We start from the raw sequence: 17,738 nt of genomic DNA, 5'->3' as shown, positions 1-17,738 counted from the left end.
ATATCATCAGCATAAAGATGGTAATTAACATCATAATGTTGGGCTATCTCGCCAACTGGAAGAGTATAAATTGAGTATCCTATGGGTCCTACTACTGATCCCTGGGGAAGTCCAAACTCTAACACTGTGGGGTTTGACAAATTACCGGCAATGTCAACTTGAGAAGACCATCCCAAAAGGTATGACTGAAACCAGGACAAAACTGTTGACCTAACACCTGTTCGTTTATATAAACGGGAAAGAAAAATTTGATGATCAATCGTGTCAAATGCGGCTGACAGATCTAATAGAACAGCAAAAACAACCTTGTTTGAATCAATGGCAAACATGATATCATTTTTCACTTTTACTAAAGCTGACTCAGTACTGTGCCGAGACCTGTAAGCAGATTGAAAAGAATCAAAAAGATTGTTAGACTCAATGTGATGAACTAACTACTTACAAACTGCTTTCTCGATAAGTTTACCTAGAAATGTTAAATTTGACACTGGTCTATAATTCTTAAGATCGTTTTGGTCCAGGCTGGGTTTCTTCAGAAGTGGTTTTACTATTGCCGAGTGTGCTCCTTTGGGAAAAACACCTGTGGAAAGAGATTGATTGACTATGTTTGTAAGCAATGGCAATACATGATTGAGGTTCTCTTTCAGGAGCCATGTTGGAATGGGATCAAGTTGACAAGATTTAGTAGCAGATGACATAATGATTCTGGATAAATCTGATTGTGTAAGTAACTGAAAATTCTCAAAAAGAGGAATATTTACGTTTACAGTATCACAAAACTGGTTTGCAGTGATTCTGTTGCACGCATCTACTTCATCTCTAATTTTTCTTATCTTTCCGACAAAAAAACAAAGAAAATTGATTCGCTAATATGGATGCAGAATCATACAAGGGGAGATAACTTGCTTTCTTATTCAAAAGTGAGTGAATAATGCGATATACCTCCTTGACAGTGCATGAACTCAACTTGTTTTTCAAAAATTTCTCTTTAGAGACATTAATAACCCGACATACATTTTTGTTTGCTGCAATGAACAGTTTACGATCTGAATCAAGTCTTTTTTTCCGCCATTTTCGTTCTGCTTTACGACGAAGTTGGCGAGCTACAAGTGTGGACTCATTAAACCAAGGCATACGTGATTTCAAAGGGCGAGATTTTGTCTCAGATTTACATTAGTAACTCCAGAAACATACCAATCAAACAAGGACTCGCTATCTAATCCTGCGGGTTGAGACGACACTAATTCCTGCAAAGCATTAGCAAATTGAACTTTATCAATTTTGCGATAATTGCGCAATGAAGAAGTAATAGAAATTAACTCTGATTTCTGTTTAGCCAGTGAGAAACGGATCATATGATGATCAGAGATACATGTTTCAAATGTATTACAATCTGATATTACTAAATCGTCTCGGGTAAAAACTAAATCTAAGGTGTGACCCAGATTATGAGTTGGACCTTGGACGTGTTGGATAAGCCCAGCAGATGCTGTACTATTATTCATATGAAGCACACCGCTTTTAGACATGTCTTCCCAATGGATATTGACGTCTCCTAATAACACCAATTTTCCCGGATACAAGGATATCTCACTTACAAATTCATCGAATTCGTTCAGAAACTTAGAAGATGTGAGTCTATTTACTGAAGAGGGTGGTGGTCTATACACAATGAAAAAATTGACCGAACATGACAAATTAGTAATATGTGCATACTCAAAAGTGGAAAAAGACGGAACAGAATTTTTCATCATCAACTTAAGAGTAGACTTGTACAATACACCAATTCCACCCCCACGTGTACTTGTATTTCGTGGTGAATTTATAAAAGAATACCCTCTAGGAGTCAACTCCCCAATTATCACATCGTCCTGGGGGTTAAGCCACGTTTCTGTGATAAACATGATATCGAAGTCATGTTCGTGAACATATTCAGCAATGCATATTGTTTTGTTTCTGACAGAATGAGCATTCCATAAACAGATATTACAATTGGACTCTACAAAAGAATTACTTAAATTTGGCACAACTTTAAGATTGTCGACGTTCATCCCTCTCAGTTTCTTGTATAGGTCAGTTTCCTTCATGATGAGGTGATCACTGGTATATGTGACAATGAAGGGGCACTTAGTATTGCGCTCACTCGTGTCCGTGTCTTAACATTCTTCCGACGTCCCCATCTCTTCCCTCGAAGATGTGTCTGAACACCTAGCTCTTTGATTCTTCTCCATACATTCTCATTGAGCATGCCCCTGTTCTTGCCTGTTCTATGAAGAAAATTGGGCAAATCATTAGTCACTGTCTCCAGACTCAAATGTCTCCATGCAGGGTTGCACAGCAGTAGAATCTCCCTGTTGTATACAATGCGTTCCCCAGTACCAAGTCTATTGTAGGATGCAGAATGTATTGGAGTGCGACAGCCCAAGTGAGAATACTCAGCTGTTGGTCCTGGGTTAGGGGCGACATCTCCAGCTTTCAGTAAATTGAGCTGAAATGTTGCAGAGGAATTCTTGTAGTATGGCAGCCGGTATTTGAAGTATTTACTATGAAGAAAGGGCTCTCTATTTCCTGAATACCCTTGTTCACGTACATGATAATTTGTGGTTGAGACTTGACAAACAGATACAATGTGAATGATGAGCCAAAGTCTCAATAGATCCATTATACTACCAGAGTAACAATGACTTAGAATATGGCGGGCACTCTGTTAGAGTTGAGCGAACATAAATAAGGCGCAGATGAAAGTGAAGTGCATAGTCACTGTGTACACAAAATGGTTTACAAATTCAGTGTAGCTCAAATCAGAACTTGTAAAAAAAATAATGCATAAAATATCTCACCAAATACAGCAAAACACAGTTCCAGATTTGGCCACCTGTATCCATGTACGTTACAAAATAGGATGATACACTCGAAAATCCAATATTTCACAGAAATACAGTGAAAATAACAAAAAATGTCAGAGCACAAAATAAGAGCATGTCAACCACGCAGGGCGACTTACAAAACATATAGTCTAACACTTCTCTGCTAGCTGTCTTCAAAGAACGAACACAAAATGTGGAATCATTATATACTGCACGTCATAATTGACTGCATGTCATAATTGATTGTAAGAGTTGTGATGAATAAGGAATGGTGACCTGTTAGGAAAATGAGTTGTAGCCATCAGTACTAAACTGTTGATTGAAGGATGTTCGTGTGAAATATCATTTTTTTATTTAAATCATTTTATTTATCATCAAACCAAAGTAAGATTTGTTGGGAGATTTCATTCAATTAATGATCATATGTTCATATACATGGCTGCTACATAAATCGCCGATTTTACCAAGTATTTTAATTCTGTCTGTTTGATTGATTTATTTCTAAATCAGTTGAAATAGGGGATGGAGTTCGCTTTGATTTCATTAGTGTTTTACTGCGTAATATAGTTATCAAAACAAAAATACATAAAAATGTTTTTTTAAAATATTTTTCAAGGCAATACACATGTGCCAAAACGCCACCATAGCTAAACAAATACAAATGGAATTTCTCACTTATCTTATTAGTCTAACATAGTGTAGTTCAGATATACATGTTTAGAGTATAGGGGAAAGGGTGAGAAAAAGAAGAACATGTATGCAAAAATATTACCGTCATGATACTCTGTTACAGTAGTTGACCCGGACGCAGTGACCTTTAGAGGCTACAAGGAAATCTACCCCAAACATGTTCTTTGGAAGCAGTGAATGTAGAAGTTGTAGAAGATCGCATCACGAAAATAAGAAAATCAATTCAAAAGTTATGAATCTGTATAATTTTTCAGACTGGTTAAGAAGATTAAAACAATTCGAAATGTCACAGTAGTGGAAATACATACTACCGAAAAATATAGAGAGCTTTCCATAAGATTTCAGTTTTTACGAAAAGTTCATATTCCCTCGACTTGTTATGGACACAATAGGCCTACTTTGTTACGGGCAATATCATTCCCCCATCTTCTGTAGGGGGTCAGTCAAGTGATCTCTCATTATACTATATATATTTCTTAGCGATTGGAGGCATCATTTTTATTTTAATTCATAACCATTGAAAGTCCTCTCAGATTTACCTCAAACTTTATTGATACTTTCTACTAATATTGGTGCAATCACTGCATCCAAATATATATTTTGGGTGAATTCCCCTGTAATAAAGTCAGGTCTTGGATGATAGAGATGATAGAAAAGGAGAGAAAAAACAAAAATAAAGAAAGAAAGAGGGAGAGAAGAAAAAAAATGAACGAATAATGAAAAAACGAAAGCCCGGGACGAAAGTAAACAAGGAAGAGGAAAGTAATATCGCCTTTTATAGCGTGATTTCGTCAGATAATATTATCATTGCCTAATAGGTTTTCGAAACAACGTACACAAACCTTGTATCACATCATCACATGAACCAACAATAATGGTGCACTCCGGTAAGGCACTAATCATAATATCCGACCATTGTTTTTAAGTCCCATGATATATGAAAATTAAAAGCGATATATATATATATATATATATATATATATATATATATATCTACCCATCTATATCTATCTATATGTATATATACATATATATAATATATATGTATAATATATCTATCTACATATATATATATATATATATATATATAATATAATATATATGTATAATATATCTATCTATCTACACTCAGCAAAAAAAAGTAAACACTTTTTCGAAGTCATATTTTTCATAGATTTTTATGAAAATCAATGTAATATATCTTCCATTTGCAAATGCCCTTCACGATAACAATGAGAAGAAAAGACCATTTTAACACAATGAGAGACATGAATGAAACAGGAAAAATAAGTTTTTGTTCTCTTTATCTCTTTATAACCTCTAAGAAAAGCAAAGTGAGAAACTATAGGGGAAAATAAGAATTTTCTGTGAAGTCAAACTTCAAATGACATAGGGAATGAGCATAAAGGTGATTAAATGAGCAGAATTTCTTTATCTATTTCTTTTAATCTAGTGATTTAAGAGTCCATGTGACCATTTCAAGAACCAAACATTGTTTACAATTTCTTAATTTGAAAAAAATTCAAATTTCTACCATTTTTGTTAATTTTTTGAAAACTTTTTCGCTTATTCATTTGAATTTAGATTTGACATATGAGATGCTTAATTTTCCTCCATTACTTTCATTCCTTCATTGATCTTTTGGGCTTTAGAGATATCACAGAGATCAAAGGTTTATTTTTGCAACTTAATTAATGTTTCTTTTGGTGTGAAATTTGTTGTTTGTTCTTATTGTTCCATGGAAGAGCACATACGCATGAAAGACAACTTGTTCAGTTTTGCAATTTTTGCTTTTGTGCCTTGGAAGAGAAAAACAATGGTGTTAACTCATACGTAAAGTTTCCCTTTTTGTTGACCTACCAGGTTGATAGCCAATTGAATTACCTTCAATATGATATATAATACATTAGCTCTCAGCCAAATATTCTATGAAAAATCTAAACTTGAAAAAGCGTTTACTTTCTTTTTTTGCTGAGTGTATATATATATATATATATATATGATATATATATGTATATATGATATATATATGATATATATATATATATATATATATATATATATATATATACATATATATATAATTTGTTATATATATATATATATATATATATATATATATATATGAAACAGACGCCTTGACTTGGAGATTCCAAGAAATGAATGATTGAGACATGGGCCACAGGGTGTAAGAAAGAGTTTGGAATTGAAATAATGACATAAAGAATTATAAAAACAGTAATGTTTCAACCCCCGTCCTTCAAAAGTCACCATTGCAAAAAAAGAAGAGAAAAAAAAGTGCAGCATTACAGTTACACAATGGTATTACAAAGAGAAAGATACACGGTTAACAAGATTAAGTTTCCGTACCGGAGCATAACTGTTACGAATATGTCTTCACATGTATTTTGAGACATACTGCAAAAAAATGGCTTTTTCAGTCCTCCACGGAGACAGGCGAGAATATCATACTTTGCGATCATGTCCATCTTTTTCCCCTGTCTGGAAAGTAGAAAGTACTAATAATTATGCTGTGACTTACATTCTGTATGTGGTGGAGACCAAAAACATTTTCAAGAACTGACGTAATAATAATCTCTGACATGGATGTTGGGTATGATGCGGTCTCTGACATGGATGTTGGGTATGATGCGGTCACATACAATTATAATGTGTGCTATCTCCATGATCCTGACTAATATTAATCATGAGGGTCAAACACATTGTATATAAGTGAGTCTATCAACTTACCCGCTCAATATAATGTAGTCCTTTGGTCCGTATAGAAAGACCCACTAAGCGGTGAAGCACAAGGCTCAGCTCGTCCGGTGGTTGGTGGTGTCTTGTAACCAGCAAACACGCCGAAGTTGGAGCAGTGGACGAAAAAAGCGTCTTTTCGTCTGCACCAATACAAAGAATATACACGTTTAGGTGTATGTAGGCTATCAAATCTGTTCGCCGATTTTTTGCCACCTGCCTTAGTCAGGCGTGCCGAATTGCAAAGTTTCCTCGTGCACAAACGCAGGCGCTTTGACAACATCGAAACTACACTGGATGTATATTTACTATCGAAATTGTATCCCATAGCGAAACTGCGCATGCACAGTTCGCCCTAGCAATAAGATGGGTGACTCCAAAGCCAGTCGGAGATTCTCTAGTCTTCTGCTGACACTTAAAAAAAAGAAGAAGCGAACTTAGCTGATTTTTTAAAAGCTTTTTGGATATCGCTCGTGGTCTTCAGGAGTATGTCAGGAACAATGCCGCTTCCCTTATATGAACATGAATTCCATTAACTCAATTTTTGTGCGGTGCCACCAAGGAATATGTATAGTAAATGTGTATACACACATGTATACACACATACAGTTGTGCGTTTAAGCATACCTATCCTACATACACACACTCACACACACACACACACACACACAAATACACATTCAAAATCATCTGAAACCCCCTCATTCAAGAATGTTATCATAACTGCCAACATATCGGTCAAGAAATCTTTCTTGCCGCTCGAGTAATGATGCCTTGCCAAAGATAGAGGATGTCTTATCTATAACCCTGACCCTATATACCCGAACCATGAGAACGATGATCTTCTTGTTTCGTGAATTCCATTTCTTAATTTAGTAACAACGCTTCTGACACTCAGCACAATATTCTGTCAGGACGCTACATGTACTTGTGATTATTACGTTCTTCCTCACTTCCTGTTAGACGTATTATCTCTCCTGTCTGTTCCCTATTCCTTGTTTGAGCTGGCGGAATATATATATATATATATATATATATATATATATATATATTCATATCGCTATATTTTTTATAGCAAATATTTTTATTTTCCTCTTTGTGTTTTGCTAAAGACGTAAAAAAGATGAGTACTTCATTTTATAACATCCAACGGATAGAAAATACCGATTCCTTTTGCAAGTCAAAGGCAAAAACATTAAAAAACAACTCGAAATACAACTTTTACGAAAGAACGTCAATGTAGTAATGAGGTCGTCTTCTTGTAATTTGTCTTGCGTGCAAAACCAACGAGTAGGCCTATTCCTATATCTATGGTATGATTGATTGACTCATTACTTTATTGTCCGCAATGGACATTGTTCGCACATTGGATATTACAACAAAGTAGACATCAAATACAATAGTATGGCAAAGACGTGTCACAGGGTGCAATATCAAAACTGAAACACATTGACATACAATATCACATACACCTTAACAATGTGTTACATTATCCCGACATTTACAAATAAAACAGATACTATCAACTCATATCATATCATGTCTGTACAATTATTGCACTTATTAATATATACATTAATATCCCTTCCTGCATCACCAGTATTTCATCCACATGATATAATATCAAAACACTCGCCTGTTGCAGCGATAAATTCTCTATGATACTATAAAATACAAAAATGAAAGGGGGGGTTATAATAAATCGCATACGGGCCACGAAACATTTCTTATCATAGGCATAAATCAACAATGAAATACAAACGATGATCACCAAATCAACCGATTTCTATACTACCAAATGCATGACATTATGTCGTATAAAGAGAGATGACCAATCGGATCATTTTCTTGTTACTCGAGGTATGGCTATTAGATGCTATCTTTAATGACTGCCGTACCTTTATAGACACTCGTCTAACTTCGTTCAAAATTCCATGATCTGTTTGGATCTTGCAGATGTCCTTGTACATCACTTTCCCTTTCGAAAAAAAAGAAAAATGCTTTATGATTATAATCATACAAATGAATGTCTACCAACACCTCACTCTGCTGGTCTTTGCTAACAAAACAGAAACCGCACAGACACATAGGCAAGCAGGCTCTCACCTTGCGCTGTCTTGCTCCATAAAACGTCACACGCCATTTGAATAGTTCACATAGACGAACAAAGTATTACATTTTGATTGACGATGAAAAAAAAAAGAAGAATCAGTTTCGTTTATTTCTGTAATCATAACAGTTTCACAACACCAACGATGAAAATTGAGAATAAAGCTCGAAGAAGCAACAATATGATATTGTTATCACAGTTTCAAGTATGAAGGATATTAGTATTGAAATCCTCCGATACTATCAGCTTCTTCCCAATACAAAACTACGCATCTCAGGTTGATGTGGCAACCTTCATTTACAGGTACATCCAATCTACGCACTCCAAGTTGCTGAAAGGCTGTAACAATGCATTTTATTTGGTAAAAATTCTATTTGTTTAAATAAAATAAAAGTTTTGTTTATTTCTCTAAACAACAACTAAATAGTTTAAGAACACCGAAGGTGAAACTAAGGAAACAATCAAACGAAATCAGAGCGCTATGAAATTACAGTTTCAAGTAGATATATACAGTTTTTACACCTTCCGATACTTGAAGCCTTTTTCAAATGTAAAAAATTACCATCATTCGTATTATGTTGATATCGAATTTTCTTTTACAGGTACATTCATTCTTAACTCCATTTTGATGAAAGACAGTTACAACGCATTTTATGGTAAAAATTATACATTACATCCGGAAAACGTATGAAATTCAATTAAGATACACTTTATTGTCTAGAAAGAGACTTTTCGATATCTCCAGATCCTAAACACTCGCTGCTCGCATGCTACCTCGCAACAGCAACAAACATTATTGTGGTATCAAACAACTGTGGTATCAAACCACAAGCAACAAGCAACAAACCTCAAGTCTGGTAAACGACATCACTCGGTTATAGAATACAAATGAAAGTTTATGAGTGCAATGGACAGAATATTTCATGAGGTGAAAGATGAAATGATCCATTCACGAGGCGCAGCCGAGTTGAATGGATCAAACATTTCATTTTTCACCGAATGAAATATTCTGTCCATTGCACGAATGAAAAACATTTATTATTTGTTTTATATAACGCCTGAAAGAGATCCTTTTTCCTTTTATGTTTTATTAATTTAAAAATAATAGAGAATCTGAGATCGCGAGAGTGCTCACAGAGCGCTTAGTACGCGATAGGTAGCGCGCTGTCGCATAATAGCCGGGTTCACACGTACAAATTAGCGGGATGACGATCGCGATGCTCATCCCGAGTTTTTTGGCGAGCGTCCACACGTACCAAATTAGCGGGATGGCGATCGCGATCGGTATCCCGCTAATTTGGCGAGCGTCCACACGTACCGAATTATCCCGCTAATTGCCGATAGAGACAACAACAAAGCCTGCAAACTGGGTCACACAGCGCCCTTCTCTATCACTGCTTGCGCGCACTTACCTTTGTCTATTGTCTTTTACGCGTCAGTGGTGTGGTTCGCGCGCTGTTGTTGTGCTCCAAAGAGGTGAAGGACCTCTTCGCAGAGGCCTCGCCGTTGTGATGTGCGCATTGCATGATGGGATGTAAAAACTCGAGATTGTAATCCCGACCGTTCACACGTACCAGCGCGCGGCCAATTATCCCGCTAATTGACGAACCAGCGCAAGATTTCTTGGGATTAGCATCGCGATGCTTATCCCGCTAATTTTCGGGTTTTTCTGTCCACACGTGCAAAAAACTCGGGATGACGATCGCGATGCAAATCTCGAGATTTGTATCCCGCTAATTGGTGTACGTGTGAACCCGGCTACTGTCATACACTGCAAAACGCAAGCGTATACGCGTAGGGCATTCCGGACTCTCAGTGAGCGTGCAATGGAGCAAATCGTATGGATCCAATGAAACCACAATTGCACGGATGATGACGTCATAGTGAAATGGGCCGAATAATCAATGTCAAACAACCAATCAAATGACAAGGATCTCTTCAGGCGTTATATGATAAACCATATTGATGCATGGTATAACACGGAGGTAATGCCATAATTATTTATCACCTATCAAAAGAAATCACATGTAAATCCATAACCAACAAACAAGTATAATTATTTTGAGAGAATACGGATTCTGCATGTATCATAGGCCTACGTGTGTTTGATTATGTCTATACGGATGTCATGGTTTGTTGTGCTTCCTTTTCTGTACAAAATAAAAGACTATAACAACAGATCAACACAGTCCTAAATCTAAAAGCAATATCTATCAATAATGAAATAAAAAGTCGCATTAACATTGCTTGACAAGTGGCGGTGAAACGTTTGATGAAAGTCTTTCAGTGTAAGTCACTCCCCAGCAGTAAATGCATGTTATAGTGAGTACCAGTTTGGGAGATAGTCTGTTAAATCAAACAAATGCATACATGGTTTGGGGCATAACCTTTATAAAGAAACCCAGAGTCGTTTCCGTATCATTGTCTTGTATCTTCATGCTGTCTGGTATATTTCGATACATACTCTCTTTAGGATTAAACTCGTGAGCAAACGAGATCATGTAGTTAATGAAGGCATTTAAAATTCTACATCCGGAATTGGTCACCACCATGCATGCATGATGACTTGTTGCATGCCCTTACTTGTCTACACACAGATTTCTATCAAATGTCTGTAAACTGCAAATGATATGTCCATGCTTCTCTCTGCTGTTGTGCAGTTGTTATAGATCTGTGGAATACAACAACGTAATTCTCATTTCACGTCGACCCCGGAAGGGACAGTATACCGAGTTACAGGCATGTGATATGTCCAGCACTTCCTGTTGAATTAAACAAACGAGAAATAAAGTGCATGTGAGCATTACACGTCAGCGCTTTAAAGTATCAATAAATTAAACCGCAAGATATTAAGAAGGCCATGTTTAAGGAACTTTCGTGCAATTATGCCTGGTGATGATATCAGTTAAAGTTGACCAGCCTGACTTGCGTGGATGATTCTATAGGGAAGGAAATGTTGCAAAATCTAAAATAGGTAAAAGAAGTATACACACACACACACACACACACACACCACGCACACACACACACACATATATATATATATATATATATATATATATATATATATATAATATATCTGAGAGAGAGAGAGAGAGAGAGAGAGGAGAGAGGGAGAGATGTGGTGGTAGTAAAATATATGTAGTATACATTTGTTTGGTGTTGTCGTTATTGTTGTTTTTTTCAAGAATATTAACTTTATTTTGGTTGTTGGTTGAAACAACCTTGTCGAGACCGAATCAGGACTTTATATCTGGTTTACTATTTAATGCAAACGCTGCGCGCTGATGATTTAACGCATGCAGAGGCAGATTTTAAAAAAAAAATCATTATAACATGTTAGATATATTCTCCACGCAGATGACAGAATGGAGAACGTAAACCTTCGTAGACGGGTATCGATGCTATAGTTCTTTTAGCACTTAGTAAGGAATACGAATTAGAGCTCAGTCATCAACAGCAAGCCCTCCTACAGTCAAGACCTTATAGTGTCCGCCAAAGGCCAATGTTCATGTTACCCTTACCGTAAGAGTTTCATACATCCAGTCAGTTTTGCAGTGTGACTGAGCTGTAAATCAGGTGGCACAAGAATAGTAAGCTTGTCATTCTGGGCCATGAGGAAGAAAGACATATTTCCATTCGATACCCATTTTGATGATTGAACGTAAAGATCTGATGTCGACATCAAAATATTTATTACTCATGTGATGACTATACATTGACGTTAGAACAGTGGCAAGATTCTTTAATCGCACTTTAACAACTCGAATTAGTTCCTAAACCTGTCATTCTCAGACTGAGACCGTCAAAAAAAAAATATTTGCACAATTGAGCAAATAATCAATACTTAAAAACTATCATATTGTATTTCCAACCTTTACACAAGAGGAAAAAAAGAGAAAAAAGAGTGTAACAGATGTCGAAATGAGATCATGGATTAGATACCCCATTCAGAGCTCATGAATTAATGGTACAATACGAGTGCAATATACTTAAGAACAGAATAATATTCCTTACTTCTTTTAGAATTAGTCCTGCAGAATTATCTGTTTTGAAAGGAAATTTCTGAAATTCGTGAACACAACAGTCCGTCGCACACTAGAATATGACTCACGACTATACGACTGACAGCTGACTTTGGATCCGAAATAAATCACAATAGCCTCACAGTAAACGCGCTTGTTTATTTCAGATCCAAAGTCTGTCAGTAGTATAGTCGTGGAGACGTATATTGTGTGCGGCGGGATGTTTTAGTCACATCAAGGAGATAGGACCCTAGGCGAACCAGGGAGGTGGGTCCCACCTCCCTGGGCGACTTCCTCCTTGGTCACACCTCTCCACAACACAACTTACCCCAAATCGTTTCACGCTGTCTCCAGAATTACTCGTGTCCATTTTCCTATGTGACGGTTCTTACTTCTTACTTTATTCTTGAGAGGACATCACTTGTATAAAGTCACATGTGGTATGGAGTAGTACCAGAGATATTCCACGGCACACAGTAGGGCCGACATCCTACCGAAGCTGATAGAGACCTTCGTCTGGTCGAAGATGCAGGAACCATGACTGAACGGAACACCACAGCAAGTGCAGTGGTACAACAGTCCATCGAAGCAGTATTTCGGGACTACCACTGAATACATTGCATGGGCAAAGATGTCGCATCCATAAACTGAACAACCGCTAAAAGTCCTGCTGACACTCTGAAGTGTAGGCCCTATTTTGGCTGCCAACACAAAACAGAAACATTTCAGATAGATTCGAGATATTCCACGATTCAACTGGTAACTCTAAATATAAATATCCTTTTATAGAAAGAAAAGAGAGAAACTGGTTAGATCTATTGAAAAAAAAACCCACATAAAACAAAATGATAATATGGTTACATAAAGGGGAAGGGGAGGGAGGGGTTCACTCTCAGACAAAATGTGCCACCAACATGCGTCCAAACACCTCAGAAATGGACTATGGCATATTGCGGCATATCAAATTTGCACCCCCTTCAAATGTGCTACATATTCCAACATGCGTCCAAACACCACATAAATGGACCCTTTGGCATAATATTGAAGCACAACACATTTGAACCCCTAAATGGCGTCACGTTAATACACGCGCTTCTTCACATTAGGCCCAGTAGAAAATAACAATAAGGTACTTTAACACTTTCCAAAAATACAATAAGGAATTCAGTTTTTGTAAACAGATGTAAGATTCAATTGAAACACAACACTACATGTAGGATCCAAGTTGTAAATTTCATAAACCTACTTTGTGAAATTGGACCCGTATATGGCGATGGAAAGCAAATATACCCCATTCTAAAGTAAAAAGACGATTACGGTGTGTATATAAAAAGTAATCCTTTGTAGACGCTTCCTTTAGATGCGTATATAGCAAGTCAGATGTAGAGCAACTCTCTGTGGTTACACAGCGCTTTAATGACTGAAGTGACGGGGAGATCATATCAATAATATTAGATTTTCAGCTACTTTTGAATCAATTCGTCTATCCATGATATATTCCTTGTTGTTTGCTGTTGTGATGTGCGCTTTGAATGATGGGATATAAAAATCTCGAGATTCGGTCTAACGTTCACACGGTCACCGCGGGGCGAATTATCGGGATAATGTAGAAAGAATAAGCGCAAGATTTCTTGGAATTTGCATCGCGATGCTGATCGCGATCGCGTTATTTCGCTTACGTGTGAATCCGACTAATCATATAGCTTTGAATGCTGACCCAATTTTTGGAAAATCCAATGTATGCGAAACTAGGCCACTTGCACTAAGCGAGAATATCCAAAGGGTCACATGCCGAAGATGTACATTCAACTTGCGTGTAAGAGGCTTGTAGATGGTATTTGTATCAAACAGGATGCAATGTATCTCATGTAATTCTCCGTGATTCTAAAACTGATTTATTTATGTATTATCACGGTGAAAACATAGCATGGTTTATAGCAACATCAATTAAGTGTAGATTTAACCTTTGGAAACGTATATGACACAATACTTATACATTGGGACCTACATATTACTTGAGTAGATCAAACAGGAAGTATCTCATGTAACTCCGTGATTCTAAAACTTATTTATTTATGTATTATCACGGTGAAAACATAGCATGGTTTATAGCACACACCCCATATTCAGTATATACAATACACATGAAAGCATATACTGCACAATGAGTTAAGGGACTGAATGTGTTTATAGTGTGTTCTTAATGCAAAGAGATTTTTGCACTATAAGTATATAGGCCAACTGGCTCCTCGCCAAATTGGCACCGGCTATCACCCTTGCGATTATTAATATACACGTCTAGCCGTGCCATTTTTAGCCCAACTGTAAACCTGGGAAAAAACAATGGTCTGGTTATCATTGCCAGCCAACTGGTTTCGGTTGCACTGACTGAAATGTAATCATCCGCACTAATAATGACCTCTTAGCTAATACCTAAATACCCATGTCTGTGGTTTCGCATATACATTATACATTTCAATCAAAGGTTGTAATATTCTTCGGGAGATTCTTCCTATTCCTCCAGCTGTCTGGAAGAAACGCATTCAGTACCTGCAGATGACGTCTTATCGTGTATCATATACCAGGAATCACTAGATTCACACTATTATGCACACGCACAGCTCCTCTGGGTAAATTATTTTAATATAAACATAGAACATGTCATAAAAGATAGGTGAGCGTATACATCTCGAGAACATATGGCAATAAGGGTATATCTTTGTACCAAAAGTCCTTATGTGAAGTATGAACCACGTTAACCCGCGTGTATAGTCACAAAATAACAACATCGCACTATATGCCTATAAATATTCACATTCACAATGTCTTTATAGACCTTTTACAAATAATGCATGTATACATTTACCTCATTGATCTATTCTTTTTTTTTTAATTTCACATAAAAAACAAAGGGGGATCGACGGTATGAGCACCCCTCCCCCATATCCCGATCAATTTTTATACCATGCCAAATCGTCGTGACATCAACACTATGATAGATGGTTAAAGGATCGTACAGTTTTGGTTGAGACCTAATTTCAGGTTTCTAACATTTTTTGGTGAGATAATGAGAAACATCTTATGAAATATGAAAGAGCATGTAATTCTATGAGGAATTCAACGTTTATTTGATGAAAATTGGTTTTGAAATGGCTGAGATATGCAAAAAAGAGCGATTCTAATAAAGTGTGGGACCCACACTTTATTACGATCGCTTTGTTTTACTTTGTTTTTGGATGTTTCAGTCATTCCAAACCCGATTTTCATCAAATAAACTTTGAATACCTCTTAAAGTGGTGTGCTCTGTACTATATCATAAGTGGGTTTTTTTTTTTTTGGTATCACGCAAAAACTTAAAAGCCCATGGCTCAATTCTCATCTCCACCAATACTGTACCATCTCTTTAACCCCCCCTCCCTATAATAACAAAACGACACACACACACACACACACACACACACGCACACACAAATTCCTTAAGCTCGACACTGTGTAAGGCACAGACCATTTCTCATCCCCTTCGGTTTCTATATATAAACAAATGAATGTATCATGTGGGCGGCTTTTGTTCAAAAGGGTTAACACTGAAGGTAAATGGGTCATATTCAGACCATCTACGTCATAATATATATATGTACGTAGAGCGTGATGACATCATGTGACACTATCTCAACTCTAGATCTGGGCAGCACATTCCTATGTTCTATCAGTGTGCCACATAGTGCTTCACATGACGCTATTAATAAAAATTAAAGCTATAAATAATCATTAACAGCGTCAATTATCATTGTGTGTAAATTGGTGAAAGAGCGATGTTAAAGTGTTTAAAGTGCATGCTATTCCACTCTGTCTGCCAGTAGACTTCAATATCAGAGTAAAATCTGAGTAGAATGATGGTAAGAGTCATCAAAATCGAACTTAAAGGGATCGTACAGTTTTGGTTGAAACCTAATTTCAGGTTTCTAATTTTCTTTTGGTGAAATAATGAGAAACCTCTTATGAAATATGAAAGAGCATGTAATTCAATGAGGAATTCAACGTTTATTTGATGAAAACTGGTTTTGAAATGGCTGAGATATCCAAAAAAGAGCGATTCTAACTAAGTGTGGGACCCACGCTTTATTACGATCGTTTTGTTTTACTTTGTTTTTGGATGTTTCAGTCATTCCAAACCCAATTTTAATCAAATAAACTTTGAATTCCTCTTAAAATGGTATGCTCTGTACTATATCATAAGTGTTTTCTCGGTATCTCGCAAAAAAGTTAAAAGCCCAATTCTCATCTCCACCAATACTGTACCATCCCTTTACGATATGAAATTATACACACTTTCACCCGTTTTCACCGAAAGGTCATACAAAGTGACGTGCGCAGACTAGGAGAGGCGATTGTGTCATCACCTACCAAAAAAATCTCCCACCGGTTTCCAAACGAAATCATTATGGGGACAAGCTTTGGCTGATTTTAGCAAATAGGCATACAACCCTTTCCACGACAAAAAATCCATCTTTGTTGGACTGAAATATGATGCGAAAAATAAGAAGAACTGAAAAGGAAGAATGCCTCAAACAGGCCTAACCTTGGATTTGCAGAATTACTAAGCCCCTTCCCCTCCCTATACCTTCATAGACAGCCACACACACGTCTCCACATACAAACGGTCCAATGGGGTCATCTCACGAGAGTAGACGAGACCGACACCCACGAGTCATACGGCCCACGAGTTTGACATAGAAGAAAATAAGGTCCATGAGGCATACAGCCCACGAGTCAGTATTATACAGACCATGAATTCGACACTATAGGCAAATAACGCCCACGAGTTCGACACTAGGTGAGAACAGTAACATCAGTTCGACATTACACACGGCTACACGGGGCTTAATGTGTCGAACTCATGGGCTGTATGACTCGTGGGCTGTGTAACTCCTTGGCTGTATGACTTCTGGGATGTATGACTCGTAGGTGTCGGTCTCGTGACGGGCACCGGTCCACTGCAGTCTCGCACACAATGCACTCCAGCCCACCTACTCGACTTGCACTGATCGCACACATACATACAATTCCTTTCATCTCACCTCAAACACCCGGTAATCATGCTTAAATCCCTGTTTAAATTCAGATTGTGAGGGTTGCGTACGCATTCTTGCAAACTATAACTTGAGAACATAGCAACGGGGGGGGGGGGGGGAGGGGGGCAGCTTTGAGGGCCCCCAAGGGGGCATGGAGTCCATTGTTCTATTACATTGGTAAAAATACATGCCAAATATACACTGTAATTAGAAAATT

The sequence above is a fragment of the Diadema antillarum genome, unplaced genomic scaffold (genome assembly GCF_040938485.1).
Source record: "Diadema antillarum isolate AM-2024a unplaced genomic scaffold, OU_Dant_1.0 scf00000226, whole genome shotgun sequence".
Classification (NCBI taxonomy): domain Eukaryota; kingdom Metazoa; phylum Echinodermata; class Echinoidea; order Diadematoida; family Diadematidae; genus Diadema; species Diadema antillarum.
Note: the sequence above shows the minus strand (reverse complement) of the source record.